The sequence below is a fragment of the Mesoplodon mirus genome (assembly GCF_964341445.2).
Source record: "Mesoplodon mirus genome assembly, chromosome: 17".
NCBI lineage: Eukaryota > Metazoa > Chordata > Mammalia > Artiodactyla > Ziphiidae > Mesoplodon > Mesoplodon mirus.
The window spans coordinates 1,200,133-1,213,892 of NC_138993.1; the positions used below are offsets into that span (position 1 = coordinate 1,200,133).

The 13,760-nt window shown below is 44.5% G+C and overlaps 1 protein-coding gene across 3 annotated transcripts in view; it reads right to left on the bottom strand.

Annotated features, from left to right (window-relative positions):
- Nucleotides 1–12,966, bottom strand: part of EEF1AKMT1 (EEF1A lysine methyltransferase 1) — a 33,544-nt gene extending 20,578 nt beyond the window's left edge. For 2 of the 3 annotated variants that reach the window (XR_014291790.1, XM_082602598.1), the window contains exon 1: nucleotides 12,922–12,965. The gene's annotated coding sequence lies outside the window, so the exon portion shown is untranslated. Of the gene's footprint in view, nucleotides 1–12,921 lie in introns of all 3 variants that reach the window. The other variant, XM_082602599.1, reaches the window with a different exon arrangement.
- Nucleotides 12,967–13,760: the final 794 nt, after the last annotated feature.

A 13,760-nucleotide genomic window follows, 5' to 3' on the forward strand; every position in this document is an offset into this window, starting at 1 on the left:
CTACAATCGTACATCGCCTACCCCCTCACCTAAACCTATCAATAAGCCAAAAACTATCAACCTCCCTACTAGAACTAACTTGACTAGAAATTATCCTACCAAAAACCACAGCCTTTATCCAACTGAAAGCCTCCACGTTAACCTCAAACCAACAAGGTCTTATCAAGTTCTATTTTCTATCTTTCCTTATTACTATTACCCTTAGCTTAATCTTATTTAACTACCTCGAGTAATCTCCATGATAACTACAACACCAATAAATAATGATCAGCCTGTCACAATCACCAATCAAGTACCATAGCTGTATAAAGCAATACCCATAGCCTCCTCACTAAAAAACCCAGAGTCCCCTGTATCATAAATAACCCAATCCCCTAATCCATTAAACTCAAATACAATCTCTACTTTCTCACTCTCTAAAACATACAACACTACCAAAAACTCTACCACTAACCCTAGAAAAAATGTCCGTAACACAACTTTATTAGAAACCCAAACCTCAGGATACTGCTCAGTAGCCATAGCTGCCGTATAACCAAACACAACTAACATTCCCCTTAAATAAATCAAAAACACCATTAGACCTAAAAAAGAACCACCAAAATTTAAAACAATACCACATCCAACACCACCACCCACAATCAACCCTAAACCCCCATAAATAGGTGAAGGCTTTGAAGACACCCCCACAAAACTAATTACAAAAATAATGCTTGTAATAAAAACAATGTATGTCATCATTATTCTCACATGGACTCCAACCATGACCAATGACATGGAAAATCATCGTTGTTATTCAACCATAAGAACACTAATGATCAACATTCGAAAAACACACCCGCTAATAAAAATCATCAATAATACATTCATCGACCTTCCCACCCCATCAAACATCTCCGAATGATGAAACTTTGGCTCTCTACTTGGCCTCTGCCTAATCATACAAACCCTCACACGTCTATTCCTAGCAATACACTACACACCAGACACAACTGCCGCCTTTTCATCCGTCACACATTATCTGTCGAGATGTCAACCACGGCTGAATCATTCGATACCTACACGCAAACGGAGCTTCTATGTTCTTCACCTGCCTTTACGCACACATAGGACGTGGCCTATACTACAGCTCCTACGCCTTCCAAGATTGTGTAGGTCACAATAGAGATCTCAGGTTTTGGCCACTATTTCTCAATTTTTTTTTTTTTTTTTTTTTTTTTTTTTTGCAGTACGTGGGCCTCTCACTGCTGTGGCCCCTCCTGCTGCAGAGCACAGGCTCTGGACGCACAGGCTCAGCGGCCATGGCTCACGGGCCCAGCTGCTCCGCGGCATGTGGGATCTTCCCGGACCGGGGCACGAACCCGCGTCCCCTGCATCAGCAGGCGGACTCTCAACCACTGCGCCACCAGGGAAGCCCCAGTGTATTTTTTATTTCAGATATTGTCGTTTTTATGGCTAGAAGTTTGACTTGGGTCTCTTTGATTGGGTTGGCCAAACAGTTCATTTGGGTTTTTCTGTAAGATGGCTCTAGTAGCACTTAGATGTTTTTGCCTTCATTTGGAGCAGTTTTGTTAGATTGTATTGTGACAGCTGTCATATCAGCATGCATTTAAAAAAAACTTACTGATGTGGAGTTTGCATCTCCTCACAATTAGGACACCTACCAGGTGCTGGTGGGGGTCCTCGGACACCTAAGGGGACGGGAGGAACTCCCAAGTGACTGGGTAGGACGTGGGGGGGGGGGACAGAGGGGGAGGAGAAGTGGAGGCGGGACAGGACCAGCATCCCTGAGGGGCGGCTGGGGGAGGGGCCCACTCACAGGGCATCAATGGGGACAGGGAGAGACCCTTGGGGGATCAGAGGATCAGAAGGGAACACAGCCAGCATTTCCCCTGCCCACTCAGGCCCCGGGGAGCCTGTTGAGGTCCCGGGCCTGATCCTCTGCCCTCCCTGATCCTCCGCACTCCGAGGCCCCCTCCAGGCATGCTGAGCCTAAGCCCTGCGCCTGCCCCGCCCACTCAGGGCCTTTTCTGGCTGCGAGGGTCCTGAGCCTAAGCCCCGCCCCAACAGCCAAGGCTTTTTTTTTTTTTTTGCTGTTGCGGTTGTTTTACCTTGTTGTACTTATTTGTTTGTTTTGGCTATGCTGGGTCTTAGTTGCAGCACACAGGGTGTTCGTTGCAGCATACAGGATTTTTAGTTGTGGCAATGTGGACTCTTAGTTGCAGCATGCATGTGGGATCTAGCTCCCCAACGAGACATCAAACCCGGGAGCACAGAGTCTTACCCACTGGACCACCAGGGAAGTCCCTGTTTTACCTTGTTGTTGTTGTTTTACTTATATTTTTATTTTTTCTAATATATTTTTTATTTTTCTAATTTTATTTGTTATTGTTCAGCTCTTTTGTTTGTTTGTTTGCAAGATCTTGGTTCCCAGGCCGGGGTTCAGGCCTGAGCTCCTGTGGTGGGAGCACCGAGTCCAAACCGCTGGACTAACAGAGAACTCAGGCTCCAGGGAACATTAAGGGGAGTGAGGTCTCCCAGAGATCCTCATCTTGGCACCAAGACCCGGCTCTACCCAACTGCCTGCAAACTCCACTGCTGGACACCTCAGGCCAAAGAGCTAGTAAGACAGGAACACAGCCCCACCCATCAAAAAAAAAAAAAAAATGAGATGACAAAAAAATACGTTACAGGTGAAGGAGCAAGGTAAAAACCTACAAGACCAAATAAATGAATATGAAATAGGCAACCTACCTGAAAAAGACTTCAGAGTAATGATAATAAAGATGACCCAAAACGTCAGAAATAAAATGAGGCACAGATTGAGAAAATACAAGAAATGTTTAACAAAGACCTAGAAGAACTAAAGAACAGTGATGAACAACACAACTGAAATGGAAAATACCCTAGAAGGAATCAACAGAATAACTGAAGCAGAAGAACAATCACTGAGCTGGAAGACAGAATGGTGGAAATAACTGCTGAGGATCAGAATAAAGAAAAAAGAATGAAAAGAATTGAGGACAGTCTCAGAGACCTCTGGGACAACATTAAACGCACTATCATTCAAATGATAGGCGTCCCAGAAGAAAAAGAAAAAGAGAAAGGATCTGAGAAAATATTTGAACAGATTATAGTCGAAAACTTCCTTAACATGGGAAAGGAAATAGCCACCCAAGTCCAGGAAGCACAGAGTCCCATACAGGATAAACCCTAGGAGAAACACACCAAGACACATATTAATCAAACTAACAAAAATTAAATTCAAAGAGAAACTACTAAAAGCAGCAAGGGAAAGGCAACAAATAATGTACAAGGGAATCTCTATAAGGTTATCAGCTGATTTTTTCAGCAGAAACTGCAGGCCAGAAGGGAGTGGCAGGATATATTTAAAATAATGAAAGGGAAAAACCTATAACCAAGATTACTTTACCCAGCAAGGATCTCATTCAGATTCAATGGAGAAATCAAAAGTTTTACAGACAAGCAAAAGCTAATAAGAGAATTCAGCACCACCAAACCACCTTTACAACAAATGCTAAATGAACTTCTCTAGGCGGGAAACACAAGAGAAAAAAAAGACCCAGAAAAACACACCCAAAACAATTAAGAAAATGGTAATAGGAATATACATATTGATAATTACCTTGAATGTAAATGGATTAAATGCTCCATCCAAAAGACACAGATTGGCTGAATGAATACAAAAAGAAGACACATATATATGCTGTCTACAACAGACCCACTTCAGACCTAGGGACACATACAGACTGAAAGGGGATAGAAAAAAGATAATTCCATGCAAATGGAAATCAAAAGAAAGCTGGAGTAGCAATACTCATATCAGATAAAATAGACTTTATAATAAAGACTGTGACAAGATAAGGGAGAACGCTATATTATCATCAAGGGTTCAGTCCAAGAAGAAGATGTAACAATTTTAAGTATTTAAAGAGAAAAACAAATATTGCACATTAATGGGTATATGTGGAATCTAGAAAAATGGTACAGGTGAGCCTAATTCCAGGGCAGGAACAGAGACACAGACATAGAGAATGAATGTGTTGATGTGGGGGTCGGGGTGGGATGGGGAAGGGGAGGGTGGGATGAATTGGGAGATTTAAGTTTGACATAAAAACACTATACCATGTGTAAAATAGCTAGTGGGAACCTGTGATATAGCACAGGGAGCTCAGCTTGGTGCTCCGTGATGACCCAGGTGGGCAGGATGGGGGAGGGTGGGAGGGAGGTCCAAGAGGGAGGGGATCTATGTATACATACAGCTGATTCACTTCGCTGTACAGCAGAAACTAACACAACATTGTAAAGCAATTATACTCCAATAAAAAAACATCAAAATTGGTGAATTTTTGTGTAGCCATTTTAATATTGAAGACAGAAGGAAAAAAAGCAACATTTTTGGTATATTATGCTTTATTATAGGTAAAAACACAACTGAAATGCAAAAAGAGATTTGTGCAGTGTATGGAGAAAGTGCTGTGACTGGTCGAACGTGTCAGAAGTGGTTTTCAAAGTTTTGTGCTGGAGATTTCTCACTGTACAATGCTCAAGGTTGGGTAGACCAGCTGAAGTTGGCAGCGATCAAGTTGAGACATTAATTGAGAACAATCAACGTTATACCACGCAGGAGATAGCCGACATACTCAAAATATCCAAATCAAGTGCTGAAATTCATCTGCAACAGCTTGGTTATGTTAATTGCTTTGATGTTTGGGTTCCACATAAGTGGAAAAAACTTCTTGACTGTATTTCCACATGCGATTCTCTACTTAAATGTAATAAAAATGTTCCATTTTTAAAACAAATTTGTGATGAGCGATGAAAAGTGGATACTGTACTCTTGGAAGAGACCGTGGGGCAAGCAACACGAACCACCACCAACCACACCAAAGGCCAGTCTTCATCCAAAGAAGGTGATGTTGTGTATGTGGTGCGATTGGAAGGGAGCCCTCCATTATGAGCTCCTTCCGGAAAAACCAAACGATTAATTCCAACAAGTACTGCTCCCAATTAGACCAAGTGAAAGCAGCATTCACCAAAGTGTCCGGAATTAGCCAACAAAACGCATAATCTTCCATCAGGATAACGCAAGACAGCACATTTCTTTGATGATCAGGCAAAACCTGTTACAGCTTGGCTGGGAAGTTCTTCTTTTTTTTTTTTTTTTTTTTTTTTAATATTTATTTATGGGACTTCCCTGGCGGTGCAGTGGCTAAGAATCCACCTGCCAATGCAGGGGACATGGGTTCAAGCCCCGGTCCAGGAAGATCCCACATGCCACAGAGCAACTAAGCCTGTGTGCCACAACTACTGAGCCTGCGCTCTAGAGCCCACGAGCCACAACGACTGAGGCTCACGCGCCTAGAGCCTGTGCTCTGCAACGAGAGAAGCCACTGCAATGAGAAGCCCATGCACCACAATGAAGAGAAGCCCCCATTCACAACTAGAGAAAGCGTGCGCGCAGCAACGAAGACCCAACGCAGCCAAAAATAAATTAATTTAAAAAATATATTTATTTATTTGGCTGCACCAGGTCTCAGTTGCAGCATGCATGTGGGATCTAGTTCCCTGACCTGGGATCGAACCTGGGCCCCCTGCAATGGGAGCACTGAATCTTAAGCACTGAACTACCAGGGAAATTCCGGCTGAGAAGTTCTGATTCATCCTCTGTATTCACCAGACATTGCACCTTTGGATTTCCATGTTTTGGTCTTTACAAAATTCTCTTAATGGAAAAAATTTCAGTTCCCTGTAAGACTGTAAAAGCCACCTGGAACAGTTCTTTGCTTAAAAAGATAAGACGTTTTGGGAAGGTGGACTTATGAAGTTGCCTGAAAAATGGCAGAAGGTAGTGGAACAAAACGGTGAATACATTTTTCAATAAAGTTCTTGGTGAAAATGAAAAACGTATCTTTTACTTAAAACCCAAAGGCACTTGGCCAACCCAATATTTCATATTTCTACTTAACATGTTCGGTCTTTCCTCTAGCTTTCTGAATGTGCAGAATACAGTTATAACTGTTCATTTTCCTTGTCTACTAGTTATAACATCTGTGTCTGTTCTGGGTCAGTTTCAAACAATTGATTTTCTCCTCATTATGGGTTATATTTTCTTCTTTGCATGGTTGGTTAATTTTTTTTTAATTGAATGCTAGATATTATGAAATGTAACTTGTTCAATGGTAGATTTTTTTGTACTCCTGTAAGTATATTTATAAACATAAATTAGTATTTATAAATATAAGTATTCTTGAGATTTGTATTGGGACACAGTAAAGTTCCTTGGAAACAGTTTTATCCTTTCAGGTCTTGCTTTTAAGACTGTTAGTAGAGAGGAGAACAGCAGTTAGCCTAGCACTAATTACTGCTCACCACTGTAGCAAAATAGCAGTATTTCTAAGTACTTTATCCAACGCCCCATGAATTATGAGGTTTTTCAGTACAGCTGGTGGAAACAGTCACTATTCCCAGTCTTGAGTGAGTTCTGTTCCTTCAAATCCTTCCAGGTATTTGTTTTCTCTAGCCTCAGGTAGTTTCTCAAGGAGGTCCCTCTGCAGTTCTCTAGGGTTCTTTCTCTGGTACGGCACTGTGCCTTGCACTCTGGCCCCATTTGGCTTCCCCAGGATCTATGAACTATTTCCTCAATTCAGAGAGGTCTCTGGATTCTGTCTGGGTTTCCCTCCCCTGCACAGCAGTCTGAAAACTCTCTCAGGCAGTAGATGGGGCAATCATCAGGCTCATTTTGTTTGTTTCCCTCTTTCAGGGACCACTGCCCTTTGTAGTCTTGTGGCCAATATTTTCAGAGACATTTTTTCCCACATATTTTATCTGGTTTTAGTTGTTGTTGTTGTTTTTTAGTTATATCAGATGGGAGGGGACATTTAGCCCTTGTTACTCCAAGTGGAAGTTCACAACAGTAAAAAATAATTAACTACAGCCATATATATGCTAACAGGAATGAATCTCAAGAACATGTAAGTCACTAAGTTATAGAAGAATACATATAGTATAAATAATTCTATTTAAATGAAGTTCAGAAACATGAAGATAAAAGCAAGTTAATAAAAAACTGAAGCTTAAAGATAGTTGGGCTTCCCTGGTGGCGCAGTGGTTGAGAATCTGCCTGCTAATGCAGGGGACACGGGTTCGTGTCTGGAAGGATCCCACATGCCGTAGAGCAACTGGGCCCGTGAGGCACGACTACTGAGCCTGCACGTCTGGAGCCTGTGCTCCGCAACAAGAGAGGCCACGATAGTGAGAGGCCCGCGCAACGTGATGAAGACTGGCCCCCACTTGCCACAACTAGAGAAAGCCCTCACACAAAAATGAAGACCCAACACAGCAAAGATAAATAAATAAATAACTAAACTCCTACCCCCAACATCTTGGGAAAAAAAAAAAGTAACCTATTTAAAAAAAAAAAAAAGATAGTGGTTACCTCTGGGAGTGAGGATACACATAATTTTTTAAATGTTTATTACATATCTGCAGAGACCCATGGACTTGATTATGTAAGTAAAAAGTGCCTAAAATGGCTTCCAAACAGTTTGATGCCACCCCAGGGTACTAAGCTTTTTGAAAGAACTTAGAATAAATCTCATGGAACAACTCATCTATTCTTCTATCCATATTTTTCACACTGTACAATGATCTCCCTTAAGTTATGAAGTCAGTATAGTAGGACAACATCAGCACTTTTTTTTTTTTTTTTTTTAGTACGCAGGCCTTTCACTGTTGTGGCCTCTCCCGTTGCGGAGCACAGGCTCCGGACGCGCAGGCTCAGTGGCCATGGTTCACGGGCCCAGCTGCTCTGCGGCATGTGGGATCTTCCCGGACTGGGGCACGAACCCATGTCCCCTGCATCGGCAGGCGGACTCTCAACCACTGCGCCACCAGGGAAGCCCAACCTTTTTTTTAAATAGAAAAAATGGTATCGAAGTATATGGCTTATAGTAGAAGTTAAGTATTGCTTTGTGAAATGTTTTAGCAAAAAATACACATGTGTGTACAGGGTCATATATCATGATACAAAACTTCTTACTACAGGCTGTCATTTTAAATGTTTGGAATTTTTCATTGTAAACTATCTGTAATTTATGCACACACCCATCTCAAGATGTAGAGTTTCTAATACTTTACTGGACTAGATCATATAAACAACTCTTACTTGAAGCAGATACTTGATAACATTTTTTATACTGATTGTGAGAAAGTATTTCTGCTATTATTTAGACATTCAGAAAAACATGATACAGGATTAAGAGCATGGCCTCTGGAGCCAAATTACCTAGGCTTAAATCATGGCTTTGCCACTTACTAACTGCATAGCTTGGAGCAAGTACTTAACCCCTCTATGCCTCAATTTTCTCATCTATAAAATGGACAAATATTAACAAACACCTACTTAATAGGGTTATTTTGAGTTAGATGAGTTACTACCTATAAAGTGCCTAACAGTCCTTGGAACACAACAGGAACACAAATATTACCTTCAGTTTACCCGAAGTTGTAAGTATACCACTAATAATATGGTATCTGTTGTAACCACTAAATAAGACAGTTTAGTACCTTCATATGACTGTCTACTTTACAAAAAGTGAATTGGCAGAAGAGGGAATGAGTGAAACTGGAGCACAGGAAATTAGTAACTAAAGGGAATACTATGAAGTGTGACAGGAAACTCTGCATGGAGCACGGTGGATGCTGTCTGCATGGAGCACGGTGAATGAATGCTGTCTGCATGGAGCAGGACTGACTTTGACTGACTTGTCACAGGTATCACATTCACAGACTTAAGATACATATTTTTAAAAAATTACTTTAACAAATGGTTTTAAAATGAGTGTAAGTTTAATTGTCAGCATGTTTTCTTGAGATTTGATAAAATACAGTTATCACTATTATCACTTTTAGACAAAATGCAGATATAGCAGATCTATCATTTTACAGCCTCAAAATAAAGTGGTCAGAAAGGTGAGACTGTTCTGAAGGCTGACACCATCAAGGTGGTATCAATGGGAATGAATGGTGAGAGAGTGTATATAAAGGTTATTAGAAGGTTCTGGGAAGACTGTCACCATACCTAGATAATTTTACTGGCAAAATCTATCTGATGTAACTATCTTGGATCCCTAGAGTCTATTCAAAGGCTGGCAACTCCCAGGGGAAGACTTAAAATTTGGTTAATTTCATTCAATTTGGGCACTTAACTTGGCAGTGGCTACCCATCCCTCACTCCTCCTTCCTGCCTCAGGAACGTGTGCACAAATACCTGTTTTGTGCTCAGGGATTAATTTATACAGCTGAATGAGGATATGGAGAGGTCAATGCCACTGAAAGAGGAGTTTGTTATTCACAGTTCCCCAGGAAATGAGAGGCACAGCACATCGTGAAGGACCACATGAAACCTGTCACATGCAGGAACAAGGAAGCAGAGAGAGAACTGGGACAGTGTCTTTATTGTTAAGACAGTGGGCAGGAAGGGAAAACACACATTCTATAATGTGTGGTTTGGGAGGTCTGTCATATGACTTTCACGTGCCCATGAGAGCTAACGTGCAGAGAAGATGTAAGGAATTACAGGGCCATTACTTTGGCCCTGTAATTAACGGATGCCAAGTAGACAAACATAATAAAGTCTGAGAACACACAATTTCAACAGCTCCAGGAGCAGCCTGTGGGAGCAAGGTGGGCAACAAGGACCCTGCCCTTCAAATAATGGGGATCTGTATTCTGATCGTTGACAGCTACGTCCAATCATGGAGGCAAAGACAGAGTCAGGCAGCCATCGCTGCAAGGCTCATATTGTTGTTAGCACTTCCCCCCTCCAGCAAAAGCAACTTTGAGGGGATTTAAAGTGCCAGCACCTCCCCTGCTTCCATTTTTCTCTTTTCGCCCTTTTGGGGGCCACACATTTAAGGACTAGACCATTATAAATGGCAACTGAATATACGGAGGAATTTAGAAGGTCACTATGCATGCCCAGGAAAAGGTGTAGGCTTATAAAGACCTTAAGTTTCCTCAGGCTGATCCCTGGCACAAAAACAGCCTACAATAATAGCAACAACAGAATGACAAAAAAAGCAAATCCTGGGGAAGGGGGAGAATCTGAGAGTTCCAGCGTTTTCCACAAAAAAAAAATCACAAGGCATACAAAGAAACAGGAATGTATGCCCATTCAAAGGAAAAAAGTAAACCAACAGAAACCATCCCTGAAAAAGATCAGATGGCAAAACTGTCTTAAAGATGCTAAAAGAACTAAAAGATGTGGAGAACATTAAGAAAACAATGTTTGGGGCTTCCCTGGTGGCGCAGTGGTTGAGAATCTGCCTGCTAATGCAGGGGACACGGGTTCGAGCCCTGGTCTGGGAAGATCCCACATGCCGCGGAGCAACTAGGCCCGTGAGCCACAACTGCTGAGCCTGCGCATCTGGAGCCTGTGCTCCGCAACAAGAGAGGCCGCGTTAGTGAGAGGCCCGCGCACCGCAATGAAGAGTGGCCCCTGCTTGCCACAACTAGAGCAAGCCCTTGCACAGAAACGAAGACCCAACACAGCCAAAAATAAAAGTAAATAAATTAAAAGAAGGCTCAACATTTAAAAAAAAAAAAAAGAAAGAAAACAATGTTTGAACAAAATGGAGATATCAGCAGAGATGGGGTACACCTTCAAGTGGCCCAACATACGCACTGCAGGAGTCCCAGAAGAAAAGAAGAAGGGAGATTATTAGTGTGTGCAATGCTGAGCTGAGGAAGTCTGAGAACACAGCAAACTTACCCACAGATTACTAAGAGGCTTCATTTTAGTCCTGCATTTCAAGAGTCAGAATCAGGCAAATATTAAAATCCAATGTCTCCTGAGAAATTTGAAGTGTACAAGCGATTCCTGATCCAAGCTGCCCCACAATCCTGTCTAGAAGAGTTGAAGGACAAAGAAAAATATGTGTGTGTCCTATTATACATTCATATATACCCATATACGTGTGTATCCTTCATACAGACAGGAATATCTGAATTTTTATTTATTAGTACTAAACACTTTCCACAGCTGCATTTGTGGATGGAGAAAGGTTTTCAATTTGCAACTTGAAATCTGTTAGCTAATTATTTAGAAGTAACACATGAAGACCATAAAAAAAAAAAAGTTGACTTCGTTCAAATGAAAGAATTCCAAAGAGCAATTTAAGAAACCTGCCTACTTTTGTGGCTGTAAAAAGCAATTAAATGTCAATCTGTATTTCAATATGAATTGGGCCCTAAAAGTTTATTTTTAAAGCTGATAATCATTTACCAAGGCACTGCCTTGCACTAGCACTATTCTTGGTGATGGGAATCCAAGTCACTGTCCTCTTGGCGCTTACGTTCTAGTGAGGCAGGGAGAAAACAAACAATAGGAATAAAATATATTTTGGATTACGGTAAGACGCTCAACGGAGGGACATGAATTGCAAATGTTAGCAATCATACACTGTTTCACATACATTATTAGAGTGAGTTCACGAGAGCATCACAAGTGGGAAAAATTAAAATCTGTTTATATATAATAAACATTACTAAACTCTAACTGAACTTTTGTTGTAATACAGTAAATTTTTTTAAACTTGTCACTACTTTATCATATCTCTAGCATCTTTAAAATTTTTTCTAAGTGGGCCTGTGAAACTGCTGTCAGATTTTCAAGTCCAAAAGAGTTGGGAAGGGCATTCCCTGGCAGTCGGCTGGTTATGAGGACTCCATGCTTTCACTGCCCGGGGGCCGGTTCAAGATCTGGTTGGGGAACTAAGATCCTGAAAGCAGCCTGGCGCAGCCAAAAAAGAAAAAAAAAAGGAGACAAGAAGAGCTGGGAAGTGCTGTGCTACACTGCTATTAAACTGATGCTAAGCCTCATGTGGCTGCTACTGCAGCTCAGTGGTTCTCTGCGGAGGGTGCGCTGGCATCTAATGGGTAGGGGCCAGGGATGCTGGTAAATACCGTACGATTTAGAAAATCACCCTCCACAGCAAAGAACTCCCCGGCCCCAAAGTCACCAGCGCTAGGGCTGAGACCCTGCTCTCGGCAGAAAGACGCACAGGAGGCAGCTGAGTGTGGCAACGTGGCGAGCCCTCTATCCGAGGGGCACCGCTTAGTGCCCTGAGAGCAGAACCAGCAGCGCGTGCGGGTGGAGGGCGGAGAGAAGCAGCAGGTGGCTCGTACCTGGGCCTTGAGGGGCAGGCAAGGATGCGGAAGGGGGCGTGCGCGAAAGGGGACAGCACGCGCGAAGGCTGCACGTCAAGGAGCTGCGTCAGCAGGGAGGAGCGGGCTACCCTGCGTTGCCGTGAACAACTCCACAAAACCAACGCGACCCTCCCGCAAGAGGCAACCTTAGGCCAAGCACGTTTCAAACGCACACAAGCCTACTTCCACGTGTCAGGTTTACGACCCGCCGCTCCTCCCTGTCCACACCACGCACACAGTGTCTCCTGGCCAAGGCCGCCCCGGGGCCGCGCGGGGGGGGGGAGGGGCGCGGGGGCCTCCCGACTGACCCGGCGGAACAGCCCGGGCGGTCCGCGTGGTCTCCCGCCCCGGACGGCGCCTGCCCTCCCGCCTTCGAAAACTCTACCCTGTTATTTTACAACTAAGACACGGGGGTGAAATCCACCTTCCTGAAGCGCGGCTCGACGCGCACGAGCCCCCGGCCCGCCCCGCCCCCTCTGCCCGGCCGAGACGCCTCAGCCCCCGCGGCTGCCCTGAGGGGACGGGAGGCGGCAGCCCCTCCGCCTCACCCCCGCCAGCCGGGGCTGACCCTCCTCAGCTCCCTCCTGCCCCGGCCCCGCTGACTACAGCCGCTGCCTCCAGGCTGCGCCGGGAAACCCGAAGGGGCAGAAACCCGAACACAGGAGCACGGAGGCTGCTCTGGTTACTCACCAACGCACCCCTCGCCTCCGCCGCCGCCTCCCCTCGCCGGCCCGGACAGCTGACTGCGTCTGCGCGTGCGCACACCGTCCCGCCAGGCCGGAAGCGTGGGCGGGGCCCACGCCCGCGCATGCGCAGTAACCAGCAGAACCGGGGCGTGGGCGGGGTGGCTGGCTCCGCGCACGCGTACACCGCCCAGTCGGGCGCTTCCGGCAGGCGGTTGGGTCTCGCGTTAGTCGCTGGGCCGCCTCCTCGTGCTGGGAGGCGCCGGACTCAGCAGGTGCTTCAGATGGAGGCAATAAAAGGTACTTGAGGTTTTAACTAGATTCCCTTCAGGTCCAACGCATACCAATGGACCTGCCCTTTTGCACTCGATACGCTTGTACGTTTCACAGACATTAAGGCTCTGTCTGCTCCGTCTCCTCCGTCTAACCGAGAAATTCGGACATTAACCTGAAGTTTTATAGTAAAGATAGCATTAGAAAAAACCTTTAAAACCCTGCGCTCGACTTCCTCCGCGGTGTGCTCTCCCTTCCCAAACCTGACGTGGTTAAGGTGAGACCAGCACCTGCACCTGTCACGCTGGGGGTTGCTGTGAAGAGGGCGAGATGCACCTGAACCGAAGACGCACGCGCAATCTCCGCGCTGAAATAAGACCAGCTACTAATCCGGCAAATAGTCTCATTATGAAGCCACTACAATTTCTATGGAAATGACCCAAACGTAGGATGGTGTTTGGTCAGCCCACTGGCTCAGTCTTTCAGAGCCTCCAGGGAGGAGTGCGCTCGCAGGCCGGCTCTAAGGCACCCAACACAGCACCTGCACACGGAAAGGAAGGCTCCCTTCCACCC